The 26,538-nt window shown below is 48.1% G+C and overlaps 1 long non-coding RNA gene across 7 annotated transcripts in view; it reads left to right on the top strand.

Moving 5' to 3' along the window:
- The window catches only part of LOC143832269 (uncharacterized), a 262,139-nt gene that overhangs the window by 146,319 nt on the left and 89,282 nt on the right, over nucleotides 1-26,538 (top strand). For 3 of the 7 annotated variants that reach the window (XR_013229175.1, XR_013229172.1, XR_013229173.1), the window contains exons 2-3: nucleotides 3,318-3,466; nucleotides 4,607-4,910. The exons of 1 other annotated variant lie outside the window; for it this stretch is intronic. This is a non-coding gene — a long non-coding RNA (uncharacterized LOC143832269). The remainder of the gene's footprint in view (nucleotides 1-3,317; nucleotides 3,467-4,606; nucleotides 4,911-26,538) is intronic. 3 more of the 7 variants (XR_013229170.1, XR_013229169.1, XR_013229171.1) reach the window with 2 other exon arrangements.

Below are 26,538 nucleotides of genomic sequence, written 5' to 3'. Positions count from 1 at the left end.
TTACGAGTTGTCGGATATCGTTGACTCACGCATTCTGCGCAAACGGCTACAATACTTGGTGTCCTGGAAGAGGATTCCTGACTCTGACAACGAATGGGTCGATGCTGAGGATGTGGCCACCCCTTCCCTGCTCCACAATTTCCATTCCCTGTTCCCAGATAAGCCGGGATCCATGCCGGTCGCGGCAGGATGATGGGGGTGGGAGAGGGCTATAAGGGAAGCCGAGTGTCATGAACCCCGATTCATGCCAACTAAGTTTCATTTTCTTGCAAGCCTCTTCGCTTCTCACCAGCCTGGTGAGCCAAGGCCATAAACTCATAAATCTGTCTGAGGGCTCCTAGCCTCCCTTCCCTTTCCCAGCGGGCGTTTTCCGTTGCTGATGTATCAGTCTCACTATAAGTGTCCTTGTGGAGACAACCCAAGTCTCAACAATGTGGCAATGATTTAGATAAAATTCCGGGCCATCTGGTCTCTTGGGAATCAACTCACCTTTGCTGCCCTCTTGCTCTCCCACCAAAATGCCTATGTACTCCTCCCTTATGTGCTGGGCTCTATATCTGCCCTGGGTTTCCTATTGTTCTTTGTTATTATCAAGATCTTTGCCTAGGAAGATCTTGGCTTGTTTTAGCGTTCTATGGACTCTGTTTAATAAAGCTCTTTTTGGATTTACAACTGCCTGTTGGGTCTTGGATGTGTCCTTATCATGTACTCTGGAGGCTAGGCTCAGCCTGGTTCCTGACAATTTGATAATAACCAACTTCTCCCTGTTAATCCACCCATCGGAGCGCCTCGCCACCCATGGCAGCGGCACCGTTGGAAGTTTCAGGGTCGGACTTCGTGGAGCAGTCACCGGACGGGGGTCGGCGGCGACTAGTCATCCACGTCCCAGGCGGTTAACAGGCGGACACGGAGGCCTTTGTCAACACTCCCCCCGACTGCGCTCCACCAACCCATTTGAACCGGCCGGTTCGCAGACTTTTTCCCGAGTGGCCTCGAAGAAGGAAGAGAATGGCTCGGCCTCCTCCTGGCACGGGGACAGCGTAGAATAGGTGCCCGACAAGCTCGGGTCTTGCGATGGCTTCATATCGAGGAGGGCGCTTCCACCCGCCCCCCCCCCCAGACGACCCTCCAAAGACGGGTGGGAGATCGCGTTTTCCATCCAGCCACGGAGGGGAGGAAAAGGGCCCGACCACAGGTGGCACGAAGCGTCTAGACCAGTTGGCCGAGCTGGGCCACCAAATCGGGGTGGACCTAACCCGAGATGGGCTCCAGCACCTCGTCCACATGGGTGAGCTGGAGAGCCTGGTGCAGTGCGTGGGGGATCAGCAGAAAGAAATTGAGACCCTACGCACCCAGGCTGAGGCATCTTGCGACCTCTGGTGCGCAGAGATTTCTATGGAGAGGTGAGAAAAGGACAGAATGTCCAGACCCGCCGCCACGGCCACCGAGACTCTAACTCTCTGGTCTCATGACAAGATAACTTGCTTGCATGGCTTGTCACATGTGGGGATGCTTCCATCCCTGGGTGTAGACCAGGGGTAGTCAAACTGCGGCCCTCCAGATGTCCATGGACTACAATTCCCAGGAGCCCCCTGCCAGCATTTGCTGGCAGGGGGCTCCTGGGAATTGTAGTCCATGGACATCTGGAGGGCCGCAGTTTGACTACCCCTGGTGTAGACGGATGGAGCAAAGAACTATTTCTTTTTTTCAACTGGGAAAGTGTCTGCCATTAATTACTAACCTTGACAATTTTATTTCTCCCATGATTTTGTGTACTACAACTGAACTCAAAAGGACTGATTAGCTGTTTTAGCAAAGAATCATCACATGGCATAATTAGGGTATTTTGACACAGTTTACTAATTTGCCACTAATTTACCTTTGCTCTATATCTGTACTCTCATGATCCTTGTTCCATTTTTTTCTGAATAAATCATTGTTGGACTTAAAGGTACTATTGGACTCAAATTTTGTTGTGCTACTTGAGATCAACATGACTACCCACTTATGTCCTAAACAGACTTACACGTTCTAAGTGCATGAAAGACCAAGCATTTAGAAGGTTGTAAGTCAGTTGAGGACTATACTGTTAAACACTGAAGTTGTTTAACAGTATAATCCACAGTAGACATAATCCACAGTAGACATAATCCACACTTGGATTAAGTTGTCAAATTGTCAAACTAAACTACACCTGGATATGCATTAGCAAGGAATCCCCAATTCCCAGTCCCCATTTATTTGTATCCTTGGGAGCACTCTTTCTTAGGGGGGACTGTGAAGTGTTTCCTGACGTTTGTGGGGTCTGCGGGGGAGAAGACCTAGAACTCTCACCTGTGTGGGCCTGTGACTTTTTTCCTGGTCTATGTTGGGCCTTGTTCTTCATGGGCCTTGTTCTCCTGTGTTCCTGAATCAACCTTTTCAGGCAGATCATGGAACCGATTGCTGAGCATCAGTGGGTCAGACCTTCTCCTTATTCTTCTACTCCTATGGGTAACATTCTAACAATTATTGCCCTCCTGTATTAGGTGCTCCTGATTTTGTTTTCATAGATTTCCATTCTCAATCGTTTCTCTAATCCCTGGACCTTCCCCAGCAGAGCCACTAATTTGCACTTGTGCATTTGTAGAAATTGTCCCTCTGAGGTAAAAAGACAGACATTCCACAGATGGTACATGTCATTACGCAACCTTCTTCAGTCTTCATGCCACTTTATTCATCTGAACTGCTCCACAGTCCTACACTTCATTGAATCTTGATCCTCAGGCAAAAAGCCAACAGCCAAGAGTCCTTTAGCTCTTGCTTTTGGCTCCTTACAGAGTATTCTGGTTTGATCCAGACCCCAGGAGTCCTTTGGGTTTGTATAGTATTGCCTCTGGCAAGCAAGAGCCTTTTATAGCACAAAGGTTTACTCAGCAGAGGGCGGAGCTAGCAGTCAGCTCCTGAATCAGCCCCTGGGATAATGCTCTCTTTCTCCCAGCTCCTCCAAGCACTGCCTTACTCTGGCAAGGAAGAGCCTTTTAAAGCACAAAGTCTTACTCAGCAGAGGGCGGAGCTAGCAGTCAGCTCCTCAGTCAGCTCCTGAGATAATGCTCTCCTTCTCCCAGCTCCTCCAAGCACTGCCTTCCACTGGCAAGGAAGAGCCTTTTATAGCACAAAGGCCTACTCAGCAGAGGGCGGAGCTAGCAGTCTATTCCTGAGTCAGCTCCTGAGATAATGCTTTCCTTCTCCCAGCTCCTTCAAGCACAATTCTTTTATTTAAAACTGATGATTTGCCTAGGGAATTCTTAAATGTTCCAAATTTCTTCCATTGCCAGTTTAGATGGTGATGTGACAGCCCAAGTGTGCCTATCGAAGATGTCCTGGAGGACTGGAAGAGAGCAAAAGGATTCAGATGCCTTTATACTAACGCCCAAAGCCTGGGCAATAAGAAGGAAGAGCTGGAACTTCTCATGCTGATGGAAAGGTATGATCTAGTAGGCATCAAAGAAACTTGGTGGAATGATTCTCATGACTGGAATGTAATAGTGGAAGGATATGAACTGTTCAGAAAAAACAGAACAGATCAAAGAGGTGGAGGAGTGGCACTTTATGTGAGGAAAGGGGTTACCTGTCAGAAAATTCTAGTGAAGGAGAGTAAATCTCCAGTGGAAAGCATCTAGGTGAAAATAAGAGAGGGAAAATCAAACAGTCTGGTGGTTGGTGTCTGCTACCGACCACCTGACCAATGAGAGGATCTGGATGCTGCACTTTGTGTGCAGCTTGGGAATATATCCAAGTGGCAGGACCTTGTAATCATGGATGACTTCAATTTCCTGGATGTGTGCTGGGAAACAAACTCTGCGAAGCGTCCTTAGTCGTTCAACTTTCTGACCTGCCTGGCTGACAATTTCATTTAACAAATGGTAGATGAACCCAAAAGAGGTTCAGCCATACTGCACTTAATACTGACCAACAGGCAAGAGTTGGTGGATGGGGTGAAGGAGGTGGGGACCCTAGGGGGAAATGACCATGTTGTGATATAATTCCTTTTGAGATGGGGGGACAAGGAAGCTTGTAGCCAGACGCGGATGCTGGATTTTCGTAGGGCAAACTTTAATAAACTCAGAGACATGATGAGTGTCATACCATGGACACGAATGCTGGAAGGGAAGGGAGCATGTGAAGGGTGGGTGCTACTCAAACAAGAGCTGTTGCATGCTCAATCCATGACTATCCCAGAAAGACGAAAACACTGCAGGAGCTCTAAGAAGCCTATTTGGATGAACAGAGAACTTCAAGAGGAACTAAGAAAGAAAAGGAAAATGTTCAGGAAATGGAGGGAAGGACAGAGCTCTAAAGAAGAGTACCTACAGGTTACTAGGCACTGTAGATCAATCATCAGAAAGGCCAAAGCTGAGAGTGAGCTAAGATTGGCCAGGGAAGCTCATTGTAACAAGAAAAGATTTTTCAGTTATGTGAGGAGCAAACGTAAAGGAGGCAATAGGCCCACTGTTGGGTGTGGATGGACATACCATAACGGTATGGGTGTGGATGGACTGTTGGGTGTGGATGGACAGAGAAAGCAGAAAGGCTCAGCGCCTATTTTCATCTGTTTTTCCCACAGGTCAAAGCGTTTAGGGACATCTAGAGATGGCAATAGCCAAGTGATAGTGTCTGGGTGACAAGTTGACATGGACAGAGAAGTTGTCGAGAGGCATTTAGCTGCACTGGATGAGTTCAAATCCCTTGGTCCGGATGAAATGCACCCAAGAGTGCTCAAAGAACTTTCCAGAGAACTTGCTCAACCCTTGTCCATCATCTTTGGGACCTCTTTAAAGACTGGAGATGTCCTGGAGGACTGGAAGAGAGCAAACGTTATTCCGATCTTCAAAAAAGGGAGGAAGGATGACCCAGGAAACTACAGACCAGTGAGTCTGACCTCTGTTGTGGGGAAGATAATGGAGCAGATATTAAAGGGAGCGATCTGCAAACATCTGGAGTGCAATTTGGTTATCCAAGGAAGTCAGAATGGATTTGACTCCAACATGTCCTGTCAGACCAACCTGGTTTCCTTTTTTGACCAAGTAACAGGTTTGCTGGATCGTTGAAATTCAGTTGATGTCGTTTTCTTGGATTTTAGTTAAGCTTTTGATAAGGTTCCCCATGATGTTCTGATGGATGAATTGAAGGACTGCAATCTGGATAGTTAGGTGGATAGGGAATTGGTTAGAGAACCGCACTCAAAGAGTTGATGTCAATGGTGTTTCATCAGACTGGAGATAGGTGAGTAGTGGGGTATTTCAGGGCTTAGTGCGCGGTCTGGTACATTTAAACATATTTGTTTATGATCTAGATCAGGGGTAGTCAAACTGCGGACCTCCAGATATCCATGGACTACAATTCCCATGAGGCCCTGCCAGTGAACACAGGGAATTCATGGGAATTTTAGTACATGGGCATCTGTAGGGCCGCAGTTTGACTACCCCTGATCTAGATGAGGGGGTACAGGGACTACTCATCAAGTTTGCAGATACACCAAATTGGGAGGACTGGCAAATACTCCAGAAGATTGAGACAGAGTTCAACGAGATCTGAACACAATGGAAAAATGGGCAAATGAGAACAAGATGCAATTGAATAAACATAAGTGTAAAGTTCTGCATCTGGGTCAGAAAAATGAAAAGCATGCCTACTGGTACGCTTCTAGATAGCACTGTGTGTGAACGAGACCTTGGGGTACTTGTGGATTGTAAACTAAACATGAGCAGGCAGTGTGATGCAGCGGTAAAAAAGGCGAATGCCATTTTGGGCTGTATCAACAGGGGTATCGCATCAAAATCAGAAGATGTCATAGTCCCATTGTATATGGCACTGGTCTGACCACACATGGAGTACTGTGTGCAGTTCTGGAGGCCTCACTTCAAGAAGGGCGTAGATAAAATTGAAAGGGTACAGAGGAGGGCGACGAAGATGATCTGGGGCCAAGGGACCAAGCCCTATGAAGATAGGTTGAGGGAGTTGGGAATGTTCAGCCTGGAGAAAGGGAGGTTGAGAGGGAACATGATAGCCCTCTTTAAGTATTTGAAAGTTTGTCACTTTGAGGAGGTCAGGATGCTGTTTTCGTTGGTTGCAGAGGAAAGGATGCGCAGTAATGAGTTAAAATTATAAGTACAATGATATAGGCTTTATCAGGATAAAAATTTCACAGTCAGAGTAGTTCAGCAGTGGAATAGGCTGCCGAAGGAGGTGGTGAGCTCCCCCTCACTGGCAGTCTTCAAGCAAAGGTTGGCTACACACTTTTCTTGGATGCTTGAGGATGCTTTGGGCTGATCCTGCGTTGAGCAGGGGGTTGGACTAGATGGCCTGTATGGCCCCTTCGAACTCTGTGATTCTGTGATTTCTATGTCTCCAAAGTTAGCTTAGTACTGGTTGTGTAGAACGGTTGACAGGCCTAGACCCATTGACACTGACTGCTACCTAATATTAGAGTACAAAATGTGAATCTAAAGTATACTAAAATGTCTGAGCAGTCATAGGATTTTATGTTCACAAAATAACCAGATGGGTAATGAGAAAACTACATCATATTTAAAAGGCTCTCTTTGCAATTATAGATTCAGTTTCCAGTGGGGTGCCATCTTGGTAAATTCAGAGTTTCATTGCAGCACTTACATAAACAAGATGTCTTTTCATTTCTGATTGTTCAAATAACAAAATCTGCCTGTGAATATGGAAAATACTCCCAAAATATAGAAATACTAGTAAATAAGCCCGCTGCAGGTTTAATGCAGCGGGCGCTAGCGGGGATTCGGTGCGAGCAGGGGCGGGGCGGCCATTGGAGTTGGTGAGCGGGCGAGTGTGCAAGCGGCGAGTTGAGTCGGGTGTGGCGTGGCTCATGGCCCCCCCCCCCACGGCGCTAGGTACCTGGGGCTGCAGACTGTGTTGTTTTCAAGGTGCTTGTGAACTTGCGTGTGTGAATCCCTGAAGATGTGCAGGCTCCACCGAAGTCCCTGCCCTCTCCGTGGTCTTGACTTTGTTGCCAAGTAGACAGAACCGCAGCAGAGTCTAACGGGAGCGAAGACGTCTTTTTGTTCTGGGGGGGGGGGTCCCGCGTTAGCAGTTTGTTTTCGCCATGTAAAGTTACCTGCTCTCGCTGCAAACGCAGCAATGGGAAGCCCTAAGCAGCCGTCTCATGGGGAGAGGAATCACGGCGAGCTGTAGAGAACGGGGTTGGTGTGTCGTTGGAGCTCACTTCCTCGGCGCAGCGGGGACGCGGCCTGCCGACAGCACAGTATGCGATAGGGGCGTGGCGCGGCATGCCCGTAAGCGTGCGGGACAGAGGCCGGTGGTGCAATGGCGGTTTCGTCCAGGTGCGGCCGCGGCAGGTGGCGGCGCGGGGGGCTCTCGGCCATGTGGGCTGGCTGCAGGCATGGCTGAGGCTCCGGCAGCGGTGCGGCGGCTGGGCGTCGCAGGGCGCGGCGCAAGGGCACGACTGGGTGGGCGGAGCGCCATCGAGGAAATGGCGGCGCTGAGCGCCTCCCGATTAGTCAGTCCTGCTGTGAGGGACCAATTGGGGGCGCGGCGGGCGGCGGCTGCGATGGGACCGGCGGCTGGGTCCTCCTTTCCCCGCGGGCAGGCAGCGACATGCGCAGTTGATTGGAAGCGCGGTAATGGCGGCGGGCTGCAGGGTCGAAGCGAAGGTGGAGGTGGGCGGATCGGGAGGCGTTTCGCGCCTCCCAATTGATCAGTTCGGGGGCAAGGGGCTTGCAAGGGGCAGGGCTACCTGGGTCTCTGGAGCTGGTGCGGTGGAGTGGCAGCTGCCAGTGGAAGCGGGCGGTGTGTAGAGCAGGATGCAGGTGCCGACGGGTGGCTGGAGTGCGCGGCGGGGCCGGGGGCGCGGCGGGCGGCGGCTGCGATGGCTGCATGGGACAGGCGGCACAGTCACGGCGGCAGGAGGCGACCTGCGCTGTTGATTGGAAGCGCGGTAATGGCGGCGGGCTGCAGGGTCCAAGCGCCTCCCAATTGATCAGGTCGGGGGCAAGGGGCTCGCAAGGGGCAGGGAGTCCCTGGCAGCCGCGCTCCGCGCGACTGCCGGGGACTCCCTCGGGCAGCAGGCTGACGCGGCGAGAGGCGCTTCGCGCCTCTCGCCGCATCAGGCCGGGAGCAACTGCGAGCCGCGCTGCGCGCGGCTCGCAGTTGCTGAGGCTGGGAATCAGAGGGACCAATCGGCAGGCACGAAGCGCCTGCCGATTGGTCCCTCCGATTGTCTGTCTTGAGGAAGGGTCCAATTCGGACCCTTCCTCATCACGGACACATCCCGCCTCAGAACGGCTTAGCCTTTTATATAGTCCGTGGCGCCCGTGGCACCACGGGCGGTTTAAAGATGTTAGTTATTTATCACTATGGCATGTGTTCTGTCCTGAGTTCAATGTTTTGGGTAAGCTGTTTATGTACCAGCTTCCCCACGGTATTGTGGCTCATTTGTGTACCTCCAGTGATTTCCCCAGCTTTTCTCAGTATTTATTTTACTTATTTTATATTACTATGTTTATATTTACATCCAGCCATTCCCCCCAATGAGGACCAAAAACAGCTTACATATTTATCCTCTCCTCCATTTTATCATCACAACAACCCTGTGAGGAATGTTGTGCCAAGATCACCTAGTGAACTTGCATGGCACAGTGGTGATTTAAGCCTGAGTTTCCCTGATCCTAGTCCAATATTTTAATCACTATAACACACTGGCTGCTCTGTGCGTATGTGTGTATATGAATGTGAGGGAGGGGAATTCGGATTTCCCCCTGACTTTGTCTCTGTGTCAGGTATTCGCTCCCCACCCCACCCCACTGGGTTGTTTTATTTTTGTTTGTTTGTTTTTAAGATTGGCACTAGAATAACATTATTATACTGTTATAATGATAGATGTAGCAGGTTCTATGACAGGGACTGCAGTTGCACAGAGAGACCTTATCTCAGGGTTGCCACCCTCCAAGTGAGGCACTAACTATGAGCTAGCGCTCTCTCTACCCCACCTCTCTCACAGGGAGTTTGTTATGAGGAGAGGAAGGAAAGGCGATTGTAAACTGCTTTGAGACTCCTTTGGGTAGTAAACAGCAGGGTACAAAAATCCATCTCTTCTTCTAAGCGGCAACAGTGATCAAAGCATGTGGGCACATAACATTATATCAATAGGAAAAAAATGTATACAGAAGGCATAGGGCCACAGAACTGGGAGGAATTGGTTGCCATGTAATCTCCCAGTCTGATTTTCCCATCACATATCTGACGACATCCTCTCCCACAGTCAATTAACATTCCAAAGCATGGGTTTTTGACACCCATCTCTCCACACCCACAGCCTGATTTGTCACCACCCCACCACAACCCCCCCACCCCCCTCCCACACACAAATCATATTCAACCTCATGCCCTTACAGACTGGACAACCCCTCCCCTTACTCTTCCCAATGCCAAGCTCTTTCTATTTTAATCACTTCCTTTTTACCTCCCGCTCTCTTTGGTATTTCCCCTCTCCGCCCTGCTAGCACCAATTGTATCAGCTACAATGGGCTTTAATTCTAGTATTAAAATAATGCTATTTTGTGCAAAAGCCTGTTTGGCCATTGGGAGAGTGGATCACTTCTGTGGGATTGGAGTAAGGAACTATTGGGAAGCTGCCATGTGGAAGCCTCATTGCTGCCGTGCTTAATCTGCTGCTGCACCAGCAATGGGGAAACCACAAAATCCCATCTCTATGTAGAAAATGTAATGTGTGGCACATATCATAGAATCATAGAATCGTAGAGTTGGAAGGGGCCATACAGGCCTTCTAGTCCAACCCCCTGCTCAACGCAGGACTAGCCCTAAGCATCCTAAAGCATCCAAGAAAAGTGTGTATCCAACCTTTGCTTGAAGACTGCCAGTGAGGGGGAGCTCACCACCTCCATAGGCAGCCTATTCTAAATCTATATCTAAACACACGTATATATACCACATATCTTTACACAGTGTGCCATTATTTCAACTTGTTAAAAAAAGGAAAGCTGAAGAAAATAATCATATGCTTATATAATATTGGTTTGGAAAAAGAATTGTTATAAGTAAAGGCTTTAAAAGAACATATACAATATAGCTTCCAATAGTGGGATATCATTTGCAGTCATAGGAAAGGTATTTTTGAAACTAGGAACTGAAGACTCAAATGAATGGATTTATATATTTTTTTAAACATTCACCGTGGACACAAACTTGTGTTTTGTATATATCAAACCATATTCAATAGTCATCTGTCTTAATTTATACACATCACATTGTGAGATAGTAGTGAAGGCTTGTCCCCATAGTTTTTAATTACATTCTTTTTTGAAAAAATACAGTTCACTACAATGTGGCATACAGCTCACATTTTCAGCCATTGTGGCTGTTCCATTTACCATTAAGTACTGTATGCATACATTAAGAGAGGAGATACATGGAATGCATTTATTTGCTTGTTATCTTTAACCGCTCCTGTGGAGCGGATAAAATAAACCCATAAGGGCTATTGGGGAGGAGTTAGGGTGGGCCCTGTCCATGATAAAAACTCAGAGTGCTACTTGAGGGCCAAGCAGCCAATGGGGTGCCGCACAAAGCGCGACTCCCCATTGGCTGCTTGGCCCGGCCTTGCCCGCCAGGGGACTCACTGTGCAGAAAGACAGGCAGCCTTCCTACACGGTGAGTCCTCCCGGCACCTTCCCCTTGCCCTCGGGACAGGAGCAGGGACACCGCGTCTTTGACCGCCCACCCCAATGCTCACACATAGCAACAACCACCCCGCTCCCCCTCAAGCCCCTTCCCACGACGCCACGCCTCCCTACGAGACACACACTCATCCACACACATTCACGCTCCCACCCACCGCGAAATACCCCCCTCTCCCCCAGAACCCTTTCCACGCCGACGCCGCTTCCACTGCAACACACACGCACCCACACACACACAAACAAGCACCCACCCACCCACCCCTCAATTACCCCCCTCACCCCCAGACCCCTTCCCACCCTGCCCCCGCTTCTACCACGACACACATGCACCCACACGCAAACATGCCCGCACCCACGCACCGCTACATACCCCCCTCGCCCCCAAACTCCTTCTGACCCCTTCTGCTGCCACGCCACAAGCGTTATTGAGCAAACGCCATTTGAAGTTTTTGTACATAAATGGGCTGTTTTGAATAGTTTAAACAAAGGAGAAAAGTTAGATTTTATTATTGTTTGTCTATCCAGTATGGCATCAGTATTAAAGATCCAGTCTCTCAGATTAGACCCATCAATTTGTGCTCTTAATAAATCATCTGGGATGGAATACCGTGATTGTATTTTATCATAACTGGCAAGTCGGAAAGGATCAGTATTCAAGGTTAGTTCAATACATTGCTTGAATATTGAATTGGTAGTGTTTTTCCTATGTTTTGCCCAAAATCTTAACAAAGCTAAGTGGACTCGAGCCCTGATCGATGGAAGCCCTAACTCTACACGCATATGTGCGGCAGGAGTTCCTTTAGGTAAGGCCAAAAGACATCTAAGGAAGTGATTCTGAATCGCTTCCAAACTAGAAATCAGATGATCCCTCCATCCCCAGACTTCGATACCATAAAGGAGATGGGGTAAGGCCTTGGTTACGAATAGTTTTATTGCTGGATCAATAAGAAATCCTCCCTTAGATGCATAGAATCTTAGTATGGCCCCAATTATTTTAAGAGTGGAGACCTTGAAAGCCCAAATGGGAACACCCAGAACTGAAAATGATGACTGTCTACACAGAACCTTAGAAATTCATGGTGTGACTGGTTTATGGGCACATGAAGGCAGGTTTCCTGTAAGTCCATTGAAGTTAGGTATTCATCTGCTTGAATAGATTCAGTGATGGACATCAGAGTTTCCATCCGGAACTTGGGGGCTTTACGCACCGGGATCTTTGTAGCAAATTGGTCACTGAATGAAAAATCGCCATTTAAAATAGTGGAATTCGTCGTTATGCATACCTGCCTTTGTAGTGGAATCCAGTTGCGTTTTGTAGCGTTTCCCACAGGCTTCCGGTCTCGGCAGAAATCGCTAGAAAGGAAGCGCTATTGCCGAGCTCGTCCCGCCCCTGGCCGTCAAGCAGCCAATGGGCAGCCGTTAGCATGCTCCCAAACAGCCCATTTCCCTTTAAGAAAGGTTTTTTTTTTTAAAAAAAAACAGACCCATTGCAACGAATCTGTGTTAATTTGTTGCAACGGAGAGACCCATCCAGCTGCCTGGTGTGTTTGAGCTGTCGTTTGATCGTTGCCACGCTCCCTCCGAGTGAAAAAAAAAATCCCCCCCCCTCTCACGGGCCCGATTTTCGGCTGAATGAATGTGTAAAAAATAAAGGGAAAATACATCAGCAAACGGGCTTCTCTGTTCTTTGTGCTTAGTGACTGAAGGGGAGGGAATGAAGCCGGGGAAGCCTCTAAACTGAAAGAGGCTCGCTGGTGCGTTTATCCCCGCTCGCTCGGAGAAAAAAAAATGGCGATCGCTTCGCCGGAAGATCAGAGAAGAGAGCCAGGAGGAGGGACTTTGTAGAAACCGCAACAATGTTAACGCACAGGTCTTTTTCGCTAGTGTTGCAGATTGGTTGCAGGAGTGTATCGCTTTCCGGAGGGTGAATCCACTTTTGGGGATTTCCCTGAAAGCGCTACAAGGAAGCGCTTTTTGCAGATTGGTTTCAGGTGTGTGGCAGATTGTCGACGACGTTGTGCATAACAGCAAATCAGTAGCGTTTTCAATTGGCAACCATTGTGCTATTTTGAAGGCGTGCAAAAAGCCCCTTGGACTTGACTGCACAGTTGAGTGGCTTTAAATCCAGAATTGATTGCCAGTCACTGTTCCTTTTGGGAACTGTGAAAAATATGAGGTAGAAGCCTTGTCCTTGCCCTTGAGGAGGCACCTCCTTGATGGCTTTGATCTGAAGGAGGTGGGTTATAGCTTGTAGAATTATTTGATGCTTTTCAGTTTTGCTGCCGGGGGGGGGGGATCATAAGAATATAAGTTGGTGGGGGGTATTGGAACTCGATGGTGACTACCTTGATGGCCCACTTGTCTGACATATAGTTGGACCATACTTATTGGAAATGTTGTAGTCTGTCCCACAACGTAACCCCGCTGTAGTCAGTCATTTGACTGTTTGTTATCCCCTTCGGACTTTTCAGAATGTTGGTTCTTGAAACAACAAAAAAATTCTCTTCAAGGGGAAGCACAAAGAATGATCTCTGAGCCTAGGGTTCCAGGCTGACGCAACCAGTGCTGTGCCATGGGAGGGGGGAGAGACCATCCTCCAGTGAGTAACCCTAGCCAAGCAGCCAGTGCCTTCTGGAAAATGTCTTTGAATCAGTCTAGAGTCTTGGTTCCCAGTTTGGGTGGGGGCTTCTTCTGGTTTGTAGAATCAGGAGTTTAAACCTCCCCTTCAAAAGGATTGTCTAGACTGGGCGCAGGCCTGTCCTGATGATTCTTAGAGAAAGATCCGTTTTTACAAAAGGAGTAATTGGAGTAAAGTCTCCTGTTGTTCTTTCTAATGAACTTTGGCATGGCTCTCTTCTTTCTTTGGAATCCATTAGAATTTTGTCCAAGGATTCCCCGAAGAACTTCTCCCCCTGGAAGGGGATGCTGACATAATGGATTTGGATTGAATGTCACCTTGCCAGGCTTGAAGCTAGAGGACTCTGTGTGAAGCTGAGGAAGAGTCAATGTTGCAAGCATTAAATATCGCTGAATTGAGAGTTGCATCCACTGTGAAAGATATGCCTTTTAGGATCCTATGTCCTCCTACAAGAAGGTGCTTGTTCTTATTGCAAAGGAATTGACATGCTTCCTAGTGACATGCATAACAGTAGAAGCTATGGAGGATGTATGCAGGGCCATGGATGCCGACTCATGGGACTTTCACAATGCATATGCTGCCATTTTGTCCATGGCATCCTTGACCAACCCTTAACAATCCTCCAAAAGGAGTCCTGGAGCTTACAATCGCCCCGAGTCTTCAGGGGAGGGCAAAATCACAAGATGTCATAGTCCCATTGTATACGGCACTGGTCAGACCACACCTGGAGTACTGTGTGCAGTTCTGGAGGCCTCACTTCAAGAAGGACGTAGATAAAATTGAAAGGGTACAGAGGAGAACAACGATGATCTGGGGCCAAGGGACCAAGCCCTATGAAGATAGGTTGAGGGACTTGGGAATGTTCAGCCTGGAGAAAAGGAGGTTGAGGGGGGCATGATAGCTCTCTTTAAGAATTTGAAAGGTTGTCATTTGGAGGAGGGCAGGATGCTGTTCCCATTGGCTGCAGAGGAAAGGACACGCAGTAATGGGTTTAAACTACAAGTACAACGATATAGGCTAGATATCAGGATAAAACTTTTTGCAGTCAGAGTAGTTCAGCAGTGGAATAGGCTGCCTAAGGAGGTGGTGAGCTCCCCCTCACTGGCATTCTTCAAGCAAAGGTTGGATACACATTTTTCTTGGATGCTTTAGGACAGTGGCCCCCAACCTGCGGTCCGCAGCCCGGTGCCGGGCCACGAAGGCCTGGGCGCTGGGCCGCGGTTCCCTCTCCCCGCCCCCCCCCCCGCAGTAAAAAACTTCCCAGGCCGCAAGCTTGTGGCCCGGGAAGCTTCTTACTGCGGGAGGGGGGGAGAGGGAATAAGGGCCACGCTGCGCATCCCGCATGCACGGCCGGGGCGTGCTTGTGCACATGCTCACTGCGCGGCCGAAATCGCACATGCGCAGCACTTTCGCGCATGTGCGCATGCCCGGCACTTTCGCGCATGCGCGATTTTGGCCGCGCAGCGCGCATGCATGCCCCGGGCGCGCATGCGCGATGCACGAGCGCGGCGACGCGCGATGCACGGGCGTGGCCACGGGCGTGGCCATCGCCCTGCCGGTCCCCAGCCAAAAAAAGGTTGGGGACCACTGCTTTAGGATGCTTAGGGCTGATCCTGCGTTGAGCAGGGGGTTGGACTAGATGGCCTGTATGGTCCCTTCCAACTCTGTGATTCTATGATTCTATGAAAATATGAGTATGAATATGAATATAAAACACCACCACAAAAGCATAAACAACTGGAACCTGTAGGAACTTCTCAACATAGTCAGGCAAGATATAACATTTCTTTGCATAGGATGGGAATTGTTTTTTTGCCATAGGCTTTACACACTCTTTCCTAAAATGCATTTAAAAATAGTCAGGCAAAAAGGAAGATTCTGAGAGAGGTCTCCTCAGGAGAAAAAGAAATCAGACTTTCCTTTGGGCCGTTTGGGCTTGCTGGGTTCCTCTTCAGGCTCCTCTAAAAGAGTTGGTTTTAAGGCAAGGCCCACGCTCAGCCACCAACTGCTACAGCAGTGCCTCCAGCGCAGTGCAGTCTCCAGGCGGCAGTAGAACAGCTCAGACAACTGAGAGCACGTGGAGAGAGCTACTGGGGAGAGTTGCTGCTGACCAGGTGAGGCTATTGTTCTGCCTGGGTGAGGTGATTGCAAGGTAATTGTTGGGAGGATTAAAAAGGGCTACTCCTCACCAGAGGCGCGAGCCTTTGGGCTCTTGGCTGAGCAATTAGAATCAGTAGATTATATCAGTAGATTATATTTCCCTAGTACTTCCACTGCCTATACATTACAATGGACCTCCAGGACACTCATCCCATCATCTGCAGTGAGTGTGACATGATTGCCTTCCTCCCAGAAGATGAGATGGACTACAGCTGCCCCAAGTGTAAGCTGGTAAGACTTTTGGAGGAAAGGATTAGGGGATTAGAAAACAGAATTATTACTCTGACCCAAAGTAAGAAAGGGAAGGAGTTATCCTGAAGAGGATAAGGAGATTGACCACAATAGGGAGCCTCTGCAGACAGTTCGGAAAAAGACTGAACGGCGAAGGGCGAGACAGTTCTCGGGGCCTTTGGAGCTCCAGAATAGATTTCAGGCCCTTGCAGAGGAGGTGCAAGGGTCAACAAGGGAAGAGGTCCCAAAACAAACTCTAAGACAAAGGGAAGAGGCCACGGGGACAGAAGGAAATGGAGTTGAGAAGGGAAAAAAAAGGAGAGTACTGGTAATTGGAGACTCCCTGCTAAGAGGAATGGATCGCCATGTGGCTGGGCCCGACCCCCTAACCCGAGAGGTGTGTTGCTTGCCAGGGGCGAAAATTAAAGATGTTTCAGAAAGGCTGCCCAAACTCCTCAAATCTACGGATCGCTACCCATTTGTGATGGTCCATGTGGGAACGAATGACATGTCCCTGAATACCATCGCTCCTATTAAAAAAGACTATCAAGATCTGGGGAGGAAGCTCAAGCAAATGGGGGCACAAGTGGTATTCTCTTCAATCTTGCCTGTCAAGGGAAGAGGAATGCGTCGGGAGAGGAAGATAATGGAGGTGAATCACGGGCTGCGTAGTTGGTGCCGGCAGGAGAGATTTGGTTTCTGGGACCATGGGATAGGCTTTCTTGAGGAAGGCCTACTAGCACCTGATGGACTGCACTTATCGAAACTGGGGAAGAATGTGTTTGGCAAGAACCTGGGGAGATTCATCAGGAGAGCTTTAAACTAAAGCCACTAGGGGAAGGAGACGATCAACATAGGGAGTGTATGGCAGGAAAACTATCGGAGGCAGCCCAACCGGCACGGCCAGCTCATAGGGAACCAAAAGTAAAAGGATTCAGATGTCTTTATACTAACGCCTGAAGCATGGGCAATAAAAAGGAAGAGCTGGAACTTCTCATGCTGATGGAAAGGTATGATCTAGTAGGCATCACAGAAACTTGGTGGAATGATTCTCATGACTGGAATGTAATGGTGGATGGATATGAACTGTTCAGAAAAAACAGAATAGATCGAAGAGGTGGAGGAGTGGCACTGTATGTGAGGAAAGGGCTTACCTGTCAGGAAATTCTAGTGAAGGAGAGCATATCTACAGTGGAAAGCATCTGGGTGAAAATAAGCGAGGGGAAAACAAACAGTGTGGTGGTTGGTGTCTGCTATCGACCGCCTGACCAACGAGAGGATGTGGATGCTGCACTTTGTGAGCAGCTTGAGAAAATATCCAAACGGCAGGACCTTGTCATCATGGGTGACTTCAATTTCCCAGATGTGTGCTGGGAAACAAACTCTGCGAAGCGTCCTCAGTCATGCAAGTTTCTGACCTGCCTGGCTGACAATTTCATTTATCAAATGGTAGATGAACCCACAAGAGGTTCAGCCATACTGGACTTAATACTGACCAACAGGCAAGAGTTGGTGGATGAGGTGAAGGAGGTGGGGACCCTAGGGGGAAGTGACCATGTCCTCATAGAATTCCTTTTGAGATGGGGAGCCAAGGAAGCTTGTAGCCAGACGCGGATGTTGGATTTTTGTAGGGCAAACTTTAATAAACTCAGAGACATGATGAGAGTCATACCATGGACGAGAATGCTGGAAGGGAAGGGAGCATGTGAAGTGTGGGCGCTACTCAAACAAGAGCTATTGCATGCTCAATCCATGACTATCCCAGAAAGACGAAAACACTGCAGGAGCTCTAAGAAGCCTATTTGGATGAACAGAGAACTTCAAGAGGAACTAAGAAAGAAAAGGAAAATGTTCAGGAAATGGAGGGAAGGACAGAGCTCTAAAGAAGAGTACCTACAGGTTACTAGGCACTGTAGATCAATCATCAGAAAGGCCAAAGCTGAGAGTGAGCTAAGATTGGCCAGGGAAGCCCATTGTAACAAGAAAAGATTTTTCAGTTATGTGAGGAGCAAACGCAAAGTAAAGGAGGCAATAGGTCCACTGTTGGGTGCGGATGGACAAACTCTAACGAAAGATGCAGAGAAAGCAGAAAGGCTTAGTGCCTATTTTACATCTGTTTTTTTCCCACAGGTCAAAGTGTTTAGGCACATCTAGAGATGGCTGTAGCCAAAGGATAGTGTCTGGGTGGCAGGTTAACATGGACAGAGAGGTTGTCGAGAGGCATTTAGCTGCACTGGATGAGTTCAAATCCCCTGGTCCAGATGAAATGCACCCGAGAGTACTCAAAGAACTTTCCAGAGAACTTGCACAGCCCTTGTCCATCATCTTCGGGACCTCTTTAAGGACTGGAGATGTCCCGGAGGACTGGAAAAGAGCAAACGTTATTCCAATCTTCAAAAAAGGGAGGAAGGATGACCCGGGAAACTACAGACCAGTGAGTCTGACCTCTGTTGTGGGGAAGATAATGGAGCAGATATTAAAGGGAGCGATCTGCAAACATCTGGAGGACAATTTGGTGATCCAAGGAAGTCAGCATGGATTTGTCTCCAACCTAGTTTCCTTTTTTGACCAAGTAACAGGTTTGCTGGATCGGGGAAATTTGGTTGATGTCATTTACTTGGATTTTAGTAAAGCTTTTGACAAGGTTCCCCATGATGTTCTGATGGATAAGTTGAAGGACTGCAATCTGGATTTTCAGATCGTTAGGTGGATAGGGAATGGGTTAGAGAACCGCACTCAAAGAGTTGTTGTCAATGGTGTTTCATCAGACTGGAGAGAGGTGAGTAGCGGGGTACCTCAGGGTTCGGTGCTCGGCCCGGTACTTTTTAACATATTTATTAATGATCTAGATGAGGGGGTGGAGGGACTACTCATCAAGTTTGCAGATGACACCAAATTGGGAGGACTGGCAAATACTCCGGAAGATAGAGACAGAGTTCAACGAGATCTGAACACAATGGAAAAATGGGCAAATGAGAACAAGATGCAATTTAATAAAGATAAGTGTAAAGTTCTGCATCTGGGTCAGAAAAATGAAAAGCATGCCTACTGGATGGGGGATACGCTTCTAGGTAGCACTGTGTGTGAACGAGACCTTGGGGTACTTGTGGATTGTAAACTAAACATGAGCAGGCAGTGTGATGCAGCAGTAAAAAAGGCAAATGCCATTTTGGGCTGTATCAACAGAGGCATCACATCAAAATCACAAGATGTCATAGTCCCATTGTATACGGCACTGGTCAGACCACACCTGGAGTACTGTGTGCAGTTCTGGAGGCCTCACTTCAAGAAGGACATAGATAAAATTGAAAGGGTACAGAGGAGAGCGACGAAGATGATCTAGGGCCAAGGGACCAAGCCCTATGAAGATAGGTTGAGGGACTTGGGAATGTTCAGCCTGGAGAAAAGGAGGTTGAGAGGGGACATGATAGCCCTCTTTAAGTATTTGAAAGGTTGTCACTTGGAGGAGGGCAGGATGCTGTTTCTGCTGGCTGCAGAGGAGAGGACACGCAGTAATGGGTTTAAACTTCAAGTACAACGATATAGGCTAGATATCAGGAAAAAGTTTTTCACAGTCAGAGTAGTTCAGCAGTGGAATAGGCTGCCTAAGGAGGTGGTGAGCGCCCCCTCACTGGAAGTCTTCAAGCAAAGGTTGGATACACACTTTTCTTGGATGCTTTAGGATGCTTAGGGCTAATCCTGCGTTGAGCAGGGGGTTGGACTAGATGGCCTGTACGGCCCCTTCCAACTCTATGATTCTATGATTCTATGATTCTGACAGCTCCTGCAGCTGTGTGCCTAGCCTCTCCAGCCATGCCCACTCACCGCGCCACATGTCTTGCTCCAGTGCTGCCTCGCCAAGGGCTTAGTTCAACTTGGCCACCTCCACTCACAGCTTGGCCACCTCCTCCTCCGCCACAAGCTGCCACTCTTGCTTGTGCCATGCTGTTAGCTCCCACGCTAGGTGCCCATTCTTCTCCAGCATCCACACCCACCCCACATAGGCACGCAGGAAGCAATTCAGCTCCCGCAGCTCGCCCTTCTCATCCCACAGCACACCCTGCATCGCTGTACCTCCACCTGATTGCCTTGCTGATTGTGCTCACCCTGGCAACTAGCATGCCCACTGTGCTGCTTTGGGTGTGGCCCCAGCTGGACAGGGAGTGGATTGCTGAAGCCGGACGGCCCGAGGACAAAGCTGGAAAGTGGCCCCTGCTGGACACGTACCCCAGCTGAAACTTGATGAGAGGCTCTGCTCTCATTTCCGCCTGTATTGCCTCCCCAAAATCATGGGTTTTCTTAGCTTCTCCCCCACCCTTCTCTCCAAGGGGGACCCAAAGTGGCCCACATCCCTTTACTGATGTCTCCAAATCAATTTTCTTTGAGGTAAGGTGCCTGCACACAAAAGCTCATACCTTGAATAAATCTTTATTGGTCTTAAAAGTGCCCCTGGAATCAATTGTCGTTCTTCCAAATCGTACCACGCCCTTTTCTCCAAGGGGGTCCCAAAGTGGCCGACATTGCTCTTCTTCCATTTCATCCATACAACAGCCTTGTGGAGTAGATCAAGATAGAGCCTTCATCTATCTGGAGCAGCGGAAAAGAGCGAGATTGGCATGGTGGGACAAGAGGCAGAACTAAATTGAGAAACCCCAGAAAAAAAACCCAATTTATATACAATCATGAATAATGGATCTTCATGTCATTGATCAGTTTCAGTTTAGTTTCTGTGAAAGAACACTTGCATAATTTTATGGTTGGGGGTCACCACAACATGAGGAACTGTATTAAAGGGTCACGGCATTAGGAAGGTTGAGAACCATTGGTCTAAGTGGACGCTGCACACAGTGGGTAATCACAGTGGGAAAAAATTCCACCAATTACTCTTCTAGAAGCACAAAGATGGGGAGGGGGAGAGAATAAATTGTAAAAGTTAGAAATATTTTAGTAAAGCCTGCTAGTGAAGCTAGAAGTGTGCTCTCCCTGGTCAGAGGCAGAAAAGAATTGGAACCGAGAGGCACACTCACTCAGGAAACAGGAAGACGAAAAAAGTGAGCCTTTCTCCCTGAACCAAGGGATGAAAACACTCATGTCTTCTGCCTCTGGGGGAGAACAGCCATAGGGCCGTGGTTAAGTGCCAGAGCATCTGCTTTGCATAAAGAAGTTCCCAGGTTTAGCTTCTAGCACCTCTGGCTGACTGGAGCGAAGAACAGGGTTATAAACTTTTAATTAATAAATAATTTTAAGGATCTTGTAGTATATCAGATTGATGAAAAGCCCCTGCCTGAGACCCTAGATTGGTACGTAAGGCATGTAGCAGAATACGTAAGCATGTAAGAATAAACAGAACTGATTTCGGTAGGCCAGAAACCTCTATATACAGGAACTTCATGTGTTCAACTTTATGGACATGAAAGTGATCAAAGTGTTTATGTTTTTTTATCTTGATAATTATTTCTTTGTTTCCGTATAACATGCAATCACAATGTATGAAGGCATGGAAAGCCACTAAAGCATCAGAGCTGTTTCTTCACATGGCTTTTGTGATAGCATTAATAGATGGTATTCTCTTTTTTTGTCCATTGCAACTATCCACAATGGATATACTCCAGTTAAGGCGGTTGTTGGCTATAGATAGGAAAGCTATGTTGAATTTAATTATATGTACTGGGGAGAGAGTGTGATTAAAAATAATGATCAAATCAAGGTTGTTTGAAAACAGTCCCTCCTTCCCCCCCACCAAATGTATTGGCCTAATGTCATTTTCCTCCTCTATTGTGCAATGTTTAACTTTAAAAGCACAGAAAAACAAAACTGAAAGATCCTGAGCATAAAATTGTGAAGGCTTTTTAATTGTTTATTTTGGTTTGTGAAATTACTCATAAGACTTTCCAGTTTTTTTTAGAAACTAGGGGCAAAGTCCGTTGTATCCTGGAATACAACGGGCGCTAGAGCTTAGCGGTGGGAAGAGGAAAGGGAGGAATTGTTCAGTCTGAAAGGGCATGGGGTTGAATGTGTGTTGTGTGGAAAGTTGTAGTAGTGTGGTGACAAATGAGGACATGGGTATGGAGATATGGGTGTCAAGAAACTGAGCTACGCGGCTCCTGATTGGGCCCTCTGAGTTTCTATCCTGGACAGGGCCCGCCCTAACTCCTCCCCAGGTGGCCTTACCCTTTTATTTAATACCACAGGAGCGGTTAAAGATATGCTTATCATTACATTTAACAGTGTGAGTCTAAGGAGAGTTACATAGTCCTTAGAAAATGGTAGCTCTAATTAGAATTGGATACTAAATCCCTTATCTCTTAGAGCCTTGAGCTCTTCTAAGAGGTACAGACTAGAAAGTTCACATACTTGGAAGTATATTCAATAAAAATCACTGGAATTTATTTCATAGTAAAGATTGCTTTTGACGTAGGGGGCATAAGAGATATTTTATAGGTACACTATACTATATATAAATTTTATATACTATAAACATGCAAGGAGTTGATGAAATCACCAAGATCCCAAAGCTTGATTTTGGACACATTAATGTTATTGTCAAGAAGTACTTATGAATAGTTGTGCAGTTTTAAAAACTAGAAAGAACAATAGTAGTGTTCGAATTACAAACCATTTAAACATTTTTTTGCAAAATAATATTAAATTTTATTTAATTGAATAATTTTATATAATGAACTATTGATTTAGAAATGATTGGACAGATGTGTTCTGGGCCAAATGTTGAGGTAACTGCTGGGATGAAAACTGGAACATATACACAGATCAAGAATTTCTGCTTTGTGAGGTCTAAAGTCATACACCTGATCCAAAGAAGGACACATCTGTACCATAAATAAAGATGGAGAAGGATGGTGGGAGGAGTTGGGATTCATTGTCTACCTGATTGGGCCCCTGGGGAGTTACGTACCTTGGAGCACCAATCAAGCAGGGGATGGCCTGCCCCTAATTGCCTCCGCCTCCCTGATTGCACCCCAGAGGACCAATCAAGTAAGGTACATGTTGTCCCCGACTGCCTCCTTTTCCTCTGCCTTCCAGCTGCAGAAAGAGGTGGCAGTCAGGTAAGGCATTGTCTGCCTGAGGAGCCCTGCCGCAGCATCATCAGCCCTTAGCAGGGCTGCACGCATGGGTGGGTGGTAAAGGGGGCAATGAGCACACACCTGAGCTAGCCCCCTGACCAGCTTTGCTGTGACCTGGCAATGCCTTGGCAGGGCAGCCCATGTCTGTGGGAAAGGAGGGGAGCACCTGCCTGAGCTCACCCCCACCCCAACCAATCTCGCTGTAGCCAATCTCGGTGGGGGGGCTTCCTGGGTGGTAGGGGGGGGAGGCAAGGAGCACCCACCGAAATTTGTCCTGCCTCAACCAGCCTCAATCAGCCAGCCTAGCCACAGCCTGGTGGTGGACACTAGAGCCCATTATATTTTTTATGCAACAGGCTTTTCTGCTAGTTTAATATGCTATTGTGGAAGGAGGCAGCCTAATAATCCCCCTCCCCCAATGAGAACTAAGAGCTGGTCACAGGAGCACATATATAGCAAACCAGGAAGCACAATTACATAATCCCTGATTCATTATAGGTTGCCTAAATTCAACAAGAAGGGTATACTATAAATAAAAGTAAATAATTACATTTGCATACTGTCTATTTATACATTCTTTTCGAGCAGTAGAATAATGATTTCAACCATCTGGCTGACATATCCTGAAGAGACATTGCTAGTAAAAAAAAAAAAATCTGTGAGAAAGAAAACAGGAAAAATGTATGCTCTTCCCAACTGCCAGTACTTACTATAATCTCAGATGACACTGGAAATCAGTACAGCGTGCTGCAGGGCTCCCCAATATGGTGTCCATGAGTACTGTGGAGCCTGCTGAAATCTTTTCTGATGCCCACCAACAGTGTTTAGAAAGTAGGTGGGGCCTTGTGATTGGCTGCTGATTGGCCATTGGCAATTTCATTGAGCGTGCATACTTTTTAAAAACGTTATTTTGGCAGCAACTGCTCCCTCAGTACCAGAATTTTTACTGCGTGAATTAAGAAAGATGTAGCAGCTGTATTGTGGTTGGATCCACTTTCTGTAACAGACATTTTTTGGCAATGATACTGTGGCTGTGCCAACCACACTATATCAGAATTTTGAAGGTCTCTGTGCTTTTGTAAAATAACGCAGACCCCTTGCATACTAGATTTTCCTCATAGATTTTATTAAATACTAGGGGCAAAGCCCGTTGTCTCCAAGAATACAACGGGCGCTAGAGCTTGGCAGTGGGAAGAGGAAGGGGAGGAGTTGTCCAGTCTGTAAGGGCATGGGGTTGTCATGTGTGTTGCGTGGGAGGTTGTGGTGGCATGGTGGCAAATGAGGCCATGGGTGTGGAGATATGGGTGTCAAGAACCTGTGGTGTGGAATGTTCGTTGATTGTGGGAGAGGACTGACCTTTGGGAATTGTGGCATAGTGGTTACAGATGAGCTTTCCAGAGCCATGTCCTCAGATATGTGAAGGGAAAATCAGACTGGAGACTCTTCTTAGGGGAAGATTACATGGCAACCAATTCCCCCCAGTTCTGCGTCATTGCCCTTCTTGTGTGAATTAGGCCACATTCACCGAAATGCCCCTCTGTCCTAATACATGGGGTAGTCACAGTACACAGGTGTCCACCCTGTTCCTTCTGTCTCCCATATTATCACTGTTGGTAAAATGTGATGTGCCCACATGCTTCTTTCATGGTTACTCCTTAGAAGAACGGATTTTTGTACCCTATTACTTACTACCCAAAGGAGTCTCACCTTTTCCATTTGTTTCTCCGCAATAGTCAACCTGTGAGATATGTGAGGCTGTGAGAGATCTGAGAGAACTGGGAATGGGCTGCAGTGACCCAGCAGGCCTCAGGTGTCTCAGAGCATTTTCCAATCGTCTTCCCCTTCTCTCCCCATAGCAGACTCCCCATGAGGGAGGTGGGGTAGCGAGCCTCACAGGGAAGCTGGCAACCCTAAGAGGAAGACTGTCTGTGCACAGCAGTCTTGACCTTAGTAAGGTTTTTAATACTGTTTTTTTATTTGCCAGGCCAAGGTTATTTGCCAGTTACTATTTCAGTTACGATGTGTCTCCAGACATTTACTTGTTCTCTATTTAGTTTCAGGCTGTAAATATTTATTTAGATCTTCCTGCACTTTCCAGACTCACAGGACTGATGCTGGTCTGCCTGTCTGTGCCCCAGAATACAAACAGTTGCTGATAAGGGCTGGCCATTGCCCATAGGCCAGAAGGGACACTCCTGCACCACTCCCTACCAACTGCAGGCAAAAATGGCTCATTTGAAGGCTGGACTCTGAGGCATTGTACGATTTTGAAGTCCCACCTCCAAACCTCCAGGAATATTTCCAACCCAGGGGTAGCCAACCTACAGGTGGGGCCTGGAGAGCTCCTGGAATTACAGCTCACCTGCAGAGTATAAAGATCAGCTCCCCAGGCAGAAAGGGCTACTTTGGACAGGGTTGTGGTAAAGAAACATTTAAGGCTTCCCACACGGGTTGTTGTTGAATTGAAAGACTTGAGGCCTACTGCACAGAGTTGTTGTGCAGATGAAACAGGAGACAAAAGAGCCAGCTTCCTCTGCAGAATAACGCTGTGTAGTGGCCTGAAATCTGCAGAGAGTTGCAAAGAAGAAATACACATGGCTTGGCTGTGTCTAACCCCCGGCCAGAGCAGTAGTTTAAGTGAGAAGGGGCTTTTCTGTGGCCTCCCTGTCAGGCAACTGTTTGGCAGAAGGGGAAAGTCCCCCCCTCAAAAGGAAGACCCTCAGACTCCCCTGCGTTGCTCTTGGAAAGGCCTCCTTCCCTCAGTCAGGGCCTGTCAGAGGTTCCTTCGCAGCAGGCCTGAAGGGGGGGAGGGGGAGCACTCTCCAGCCTCCTGCCAGCTCTGTCAGGGTTCTGAGGCAATTCACAGTTGGACAGTTGGACACGACAGTTAGGACAGCCTTGGAGCGAAAAGGGCTGGCACAGCCTGTCCAAGCCTCTGTTCTCATCCCCTTTGGCAGCCCTACTGACCTCCTCTCCCTTTGGTGGTCAGGAGCAGACTGGCAGCCAGACTGGGCTGGGTGACTGGAATTTTGGTCTGTCCTGGTGAGGGGCCAATAGGAGGGCACTTTGCACGCCTCCCCATTGGCTGCTTGGCCCTGGATGGACACTCAGAGGGCCCAATCAGGAGCCGCTTCGTGGCTCCTGATTGGGCCCTCTGAGTTTTTATCCTGGACAGGGCCCGCCCTAACTCCTCCCCAGGTGGCCTTACTCTTTTATTTAATAGGACCCTGTCCTATTTAAAGACTAGCAAAGCCCATTTCAAAAATGGACTTTGAAAGGGGTGGTAGGCAAGAGGGCTGTGTGGTGGACCTCACCTTGGCCTGAGTAGGGCCAGTGCAGCCTTTCTTAGCATTGTTGAGGCTTCCTGGTATGAAGGGGAGGGCTGGCTTGGACCCAGCTCCCCCCCCCCCCGGGAAAACTCACCGTGTGTGAGAAAGGCCACACTGGGACTTCTTGGGGTAAACTGGAGCCATAACTAGGACTTAGGTCCTCGAGTCCCAGACAGGGTTTCTGTTCACCCAAAGAAGGCCCAGAGCAGCTTTTCTCAGCATCAGCGAGGCTTCCTGGGGTGAAGGGGAAGGATGTATTGGACTCACCAGCCCCCCCACCCCCAGCCCGGGAAGCCTCACCGAGCACAAGAAAGGCTGCACCAGGAGACAAGCAATCTGAGCAACTTGCTGCCATTTGCCACCTAGATGTT

The sequence above is a fragment of the Paroedura picta genome, chromosome 3, assembly GCF_049243985.1.
Source record: "Paroedura picta isolate Pp20150507F chromosome 3, Ppicta_v3.0, whole genome shotgun sequence".
NCBI lineage: Eukaryota > Metazoa > Chordata > Lepidosauria > Squamata > Gekkonidae > Paroedura > Paroedura picta.
The sequence above is the reverse complement of the archived record's forward strand: the minus strand, read 5'-3'. Positions and strand labels throughout refer to the sequence as shown.